This window comes from Silene latifolia, chromosome 6, assembly GCF_048544455.1.
Source record: "Silene latifolia isolate original U9 population chromosome 6, ASM4854445v1, whole genome shotgun sequence".
Classification (NCBI taxonomy): domain Eukaryota; kingdom Viridiplantae; phylum Streptophyta; class Magnoliopsida; order Caryophyllales; family Caryophyllaceae; genus Silene; species Silene latifolia.
This window is the reverse complement of record NC_133531.1, coordinates 18638206-18645105: the sequence shown is the minus strand read 5'-3', so window position 1 is coordinate 18645105 and position 6900 is coordinate 18638206.

Here is a 6900-nt window from a genome sequence, read left to right as displayed (position 1 = left end):
TCTTATATTTAATGGAATTTCATTGAAGGAATATGGTTTACTCACTTGTAAAAGTCATTTGAAGGTTCTATCCGTATTCGTGGTTCCCGACTCCGTGATAGACTACATAAGCAATACCCAATTTAATAGAATTTCAAGACTTTGTTATGTGCGCCTAGACAATGATTTGATTACCGCTTTGGTTGAGCTGTGGAGGGAAGAAACACATACCTTTCACATGCCTTTTGGGGAAGCTACTGTCACTATACAAGACGTGCAAGACTTCTTGGGACTAAAATAACCAGGGGACCCGTTATGGGTACTAGTGAGCATCCGTGGGGTTTAGTATATGAGGAATTGCTTGGGCATATACCGTCAAATGAAGCATTGAAGGGTGGTAAATTGAAAGTTAATTGACTACATGACAACTACCAAAAACCACCCCAAGATGCGAAGGAAGAGACATTGCATCAACATGTGAGAGCATATTTGCTCTATTTGTTTGGTGCGGTGTTGTTTCCTGACAAAATAAGAAATTTAGTAAGTTTGTTTTACCTTTCACTTTTAAATGATTGACCAAGTTAGATGAAATTAGTTGGGTTAGTGGGTACTAGCATCTCTTTACCGTAACATGTGTAAGGTAACTGTTGGGCCCAAAATTATCCTGCCTGACCTGACATAGGTCAGGCAACAGCCAAAGCCGAGTTCCAAGCAAAAGACATCTGAAACCAGACATTGATCAAGTATAGACAGGCACCAAACAGGAGTTGATGAAAGACAGGCGAAAGATAACCAGTAGCCTGAAAGGGAAAAGCACCAGGCTATTGCAGGCGACAAACAGGCAGTTTATATATATTCCCTACAAAAAAAGAAGACCAATTCAAAGAAGGAAAAGATATAGGAAGCAGTCAAAGCAACGGCCAAATAAGATGGAAACCACCTCCGGGTAAATAGGGCACAAGCCCTATCTACCAGGAAACCCTAAACGAAAGAAGAGGAGGCTAGAAGAATAAGTGTAAATAGAAGAGAAGATGAAATCAGAAGGATCATGACACACCCTCATTCCTACTTACACTTTTGTATTCGTAAGCAATATAATTTAGCCTGTCACGCCTGATATACGAATACTCTGTCAGGCTATCTAAAATCATAGTAACAATCACTCCTGGCTTGGTGCCCGTGGTTTTTTCCCTTATTCCCAGGGTTTTTCCACGTATAAAATCTTTGTGTCATTATTTAATTTATTAGTTGTTATTTCACTTAACAATACTAGTTAGGCGAGTTGTTTGAGTTAGATCACCCTACTTATAAATCCCTGGTAGGATATCCTAGATCAGTGAAATCTCTGCCAAAACAATTGGCGCCCACCGTGGGGCATCTAGCTCAAAAATAATCAAAATACATAGCTAAACACCACAAAAAACTAAGGAGAAATGGCAGGAGATAGCGTTGAACAACAACTGGCTGCCGCCAAACAACAATTGTTGGAAATGGAACAGTTGAAACAAAAAATGGCCCAGGCTGAAGCAGAAGTTGCAAAATTGAAAGAGTCAGAATCCAGCCTAAAACTAAAGCTGGGAGAGAAAGCTTCAGCATCAAAGTTGAAAGTTCAGCCTGCCACACCATTCTCCTCAATCATCAGAAATATTGATTTCTCCAATATTGGTACTCCTACTCCACCAAAATCCAAGACAGGAGAAGAAACAGACTCAGGAGAACTCCAAAACGAAGAAACCTCTCCAGATCAAACTAATACGGCCATTATGATGGCTATGCTCCAAGAAATCCAAAAACTCCATGAAAGATTTGAGAAGATCCCAGGAGTTCCTACCCCAATTGAAGAAGCAAATCCAGAGAGCTATGCTGATTCACCCTTTGTGGATGAAATAGCAAAAATAGACCTGTCAAAGAAATTTATGATTCCCTCAATGAGAATCTATGATGGGACCACAGATCCACAAAACCATGTTGCCTACTACAACCAAAGGATGCTGGCAGCATCAATTCCCAGTGAACTACGTCAAGTCTGCATGTGTAAGGGATTTGGAACAACTCTAAACGGACCTGCCCTGCAATGGTATATAAACCTGCCAAATGGGAGCGTCAAGTCCTTTGCTGACCTGGTCAACTCTTTCAATCATCAGTTTGCCAGCAGCAGGGAGCTAGAAAAGAGATCCAGTGATCTATATAGGATCAAACAAAAGCCTGGAGAGTCAATCAGATCCTATATAACAAGATTCAACAAAGAAAAGGTTTCAATACCCATATGTGATGTTGGAACAGCCGTTGAAGCTTTCAGGCAAGGGCTACCCCTGGACAGTGATTTCTACGATGCAATGACCATGAAGCCCTGTCGTACCTTTGAAGATGTCCAAGCATTAGCCATAAGCTATATCAGGCTGGAAGAAGACAAAGGCTACAAGGCAGACAATGCTGACATCAACTCAGGATATGACAAAGCCAACAGAAAAAGCTCTAACCACAGAGGAAGCAGTTCCAGGCCATCTCCTTACACAAGACCTGACAGATCAGAAGTCAACTATACACATGAACAACGAGGTAACTCCTATACTTATCCTCCCATCCAAGAATATAACTTCTCTGACATTGCGGTGATCAAAAGACTTGACCACATGGGAGACATTGTCAAGTGGCCAAAGAAGTCAGACAACCCCAACCCAAGGAAGGATACCACCAAGTGGTGTGAATTTCACATGGATATAGGGCACACAATAGAAGAATGCCTGGGACTGCACAGACAAGTGGCTTACCTGTTAAAGAAAGGATATCTGAAAGACCTGATGCCAACAAAGAGCAAGGAAGATTATGGAACAAGAAGGAACACAGAAAGGCAACAACGTGATTTGCCCCTGCACCACCCATCTATGAAGTCAAATTCATCAATGGAGGATCAGAAATTTGTGGCCTCCAGACTCACCATTTCAAATTTTGCAAAGAAAATTGCCAGGGAGTCAAAAATGAAATATCCTTTTAAACCTAGCAATTTACCTCAAATTACTTTTGACGACACTGATATGCAGGGCATTCCAGACATCCACCATGACAGCCTGGTCATCACCATGCAAATAGGAACTGCACGTGTCATGAGAATCCAGGTAGATGGAGGCAGTTCAGTAAACCTGATCATGCTTGATGTCCTTAAAGCAATGAAGATTGATGAAAGCCAAATCATAAAGAAGTCTAATGTCCTGGTAGGATTCAGTGGAGAAACAAGGAAGGCATTGGGAGAAATACACCTGCCCACATATGTGGAAGGAGTATCTTCATATGAAAGATTTGGAGTCCTGGACTGCCTGTCATCCTACAATGCCATATTAGGAAGACCATGGATCCACAACGTAAGGGCCATACCCTCCACCTATCACCAGTGCATCAAGATACCAACAGAATGGGGAGTAGCAACCATAAAAGGTGAACAGAAATCTGCCCAGGAATGCTATACTGAGTCACTGAAGCCTTCCAAGGCATGTAAGTCTCTCGCCTAGCAATTACAGTACCCTGTCAGGACAACTCATATAGAAGAAACCAAAATGGAAACAGATCAAGTAATTTTAGACCCTGAGTATCCTGACAGGCATGTACTGGTAGGATCTGATGTCCCTGACAACATCAGGCCAGAGTTAGTAAGTTTTCTCAAAAGTAAATCTTCATGTTTTGCCTGGTCACATTTTGATATGACCGGTATAGATGTCAATATTATTACACATAAACTAAATATAGATAAGTCTTATAAGCCTCCCAAAGAAAAGAAGAAAGTTTGCACAACAAAGACATGCTATCATTAATGAAGAAGTGGACAAACTATTGGACATGGGGATGATAAGAGAAGTCATGTACCCTGACTGGCTAGCCAACGTAGTGGTGGTACAAAAGAAGAATGGCAAGTGGAGAGTTTGTGTAGATTACACAGACCTCAATAAAGTCTGCCCAAAAGATCCATTTCCACTCCCACACATAGACGCAATGGTGGATGCTATAGCAGGGCATGAACTCCTGACATTCATGGATGCCTCAAGTGGATTCAATCAAATCAAAATGCACACATCTGATCAGGAACACACTGCATTCATCACAGAAAGAGGCATATACTGCTACACAGCAATGCCCTTTGGCTTGAAAAATGCAGGGGCAACATACCAACGCCTTGTCAATACAATGTTCAAAGACCAAATAGGAGACACAATGGAAGTCTATATTGATGACATGGTGGTCAAATCAAAGAAGGCTGAAGATCACATCAGGGACTTGGAGACAGCTTTCAAGATCCTGGAAGAATTTAACATGAAGCTTAACCCATCAAAATGCCATTTTGGAGTTTCTTCAGGCAAATTTCTAGGCTATATGGTGACCAAAAGAGGAATAGAAGCCAGCCCAGAACAAATAAAAGCCATACTAGAACTGGAATCTCCCAAGTCAGTCAAAGACATTCAAAAACTGACAGGACGAGTTGCAGCCCTGAATAGATTCATTTCCAGATCATCGGTAAGGTTTAAGGCATTCTATGACCTACTCAGGAAAAACAAGGCATTCAAATGGTTGCCTGAACATGAGAAAGCCTTCCAAGAGCTCAAAACATACCTAACTACACCTCCACTACTTGCCAAACCAGACAAAGGAGAACCCCTGACGGTCTACCTATCTCATCACAGAGACAAAGAGATAAGTGGAGTCCTGACCAAAGAAATTAACGGCCAACAGCATCCAGTCTACTATGTAAGTAAGAGTCTCCTAGACGCAGAAACCAAGTATGGCTTACTTGAAAAATATGTACTTGCTTTAGTAATGTCCTGTACTAAACTTCGACCTTATTTTGAGAGTCACCCAATTATTGAAAGAACCAACCTGCCTATCAAATATGTCCTGAGAAAGCCTGAGTTGTCAGGCAGAATGGCAAAATGGTCAGTACAAATTAGCACCTATGATATAACCTTTGATCCCAGGACGGCAATTAAATCTCAGGCATTAGCAGACTTCGTGGCTGAATTCAGTCCTACCCTAAAACGAGACCTCATAAAAGAGGCCAATCACCTTGACACCCATAAGACAAACCAGGAATGGACTCTCCATGTAGATGGAGCAACAAATATGAGGGGCACCGGCCTAGGACTAGTCCTAAAATCACCACAGGGAGACCTAATTGCACAGGCTATTAGTTGTGAATTCAAAGCCACGAATAATGAAGCTGAATATGAAGCCCTGATTGCTGGACTAAAGGTATGTATAGAACTCGGTGTAGCAAACCTCAAGGTAAAAACTGACTCTCTCTTAATTTCCAACCAAGTCAAAGGAATATATGCAGCAAAGGATTCAAAAATGATGCTCTATTTAGAATATGTCAAAAACTTTTGCAAAAAATTCAAAACCTTTGACATTGACCAAATACCAAGGGACTTAAATACCCAGGCGGATGCCCTAGCCAGCCTGGGATCAAACTTCAGCCCTGCTGTGTTTGATAAAATACCCATCATCCACCTGTTGGAACCAACCATAGAAAGGCATGATCAAATTTGTCCCATCCAGGAAGAAACAACCTCCTGGACTAAACCCTACTATGATTGGTTCTTACAGGGGATACTCCCTAAAGATAAAAACGAAGCAAAGGCCCTGAAAATCAAAGCATCCACTTATACCATTATAAATAACACGTTGTTTAAAAAGTCGCAGGTGATAGTAGGAAATTTGTCGTCTACTCCCTATATCAAAACTATTTGTAAAACCCGAAAAAGCGTAGTATTTAGTCGGGGTCGAACTCAAGGACGGCGGGGGTTGCTACAAAGTTCAATTATGAGTCAAGTTTAATCAAAATTAAGAGTAAAGGTTTTGGTTATAATCACTAGAGCAAAAGACAAACAAGATGATGATAACGAATACGGTTAATTAAAAGCTAGGGCCTTCGGGGTCATCAATATGGGTTAGGGGCAAGCATGAAGGTCAAAAAGGGTCAATGGTGATAGAATAACCTAAGATGAAGAACCAATGTCTTGGGTATCTTAAGGGTGGCTACTAATTTTCATTAAGCATCCCTCCTCTCCTAACATACATCAAGACTCCCAAAAACTTTCTTTCTAAGGGAGAATTAAGCAATAAATGAAGAAAGGCCAAAGCTTTCACTTGAGCAAATCAACAAACACCTTGAGTGCAATGAATAGGAAAGTTAAACAATTTCACCAAAGACCAAAATGTTCAAAGAATCATGCCCACAAATCCCATAAAGAATCACCCTAAACCCTAGAAGGGATCTACTCACTCATGTTAAGGGAAATTATGCTAAATAGAGAAGAAAAGCAAACAACACAAGGAGAAGACATAATGAAGGTTGTAACAAAATCAAAAGACAAGGAAAATGTAAACAAATGATAAACAAGTGAAGGGAAGGAGAGAAATTATACCAACAAAAGGAAAGATGGAAGCTTGATTGATTAATAAGAAGGAAAACCCTTCAAAATCCCCAATACAAACTTCAACAAACAAGTGTAAACAATTGACTATTACTAGAACTAACTAATTCTTGCTAAATATTAATAATAATTATTGAAAGATTAGAACTTGATTAAGGAGATATTACAATAAATATGGAATGTTTTTCAGATCTAGGGTTGTGTGCAAAAGGGTTTAAGGAGGGGGTATTTATAGGCTATCATTGGATTAAGGGAAGAAAGAATGAAAAAGCCCAACTCGTGTAAAGTGCTCCTGTCTTGCGGGCCGGCTTGCCGCCTCCTCTCGCCGGCAGGCGCGTTGCTTCAAAAACTGAAAAAATGAAGGTTGCGTAATCCCTGCCGGTGGGCGGCTGCACCTCTTGGCAGAGAATTCCTCTTCTTGGGATTTTCTTCCAATTCTTAGTGTCGTACCCTCTGCCGGCCATTCCATCTCCGGCTACCATGCTTGCAGCGCGTTGATTGA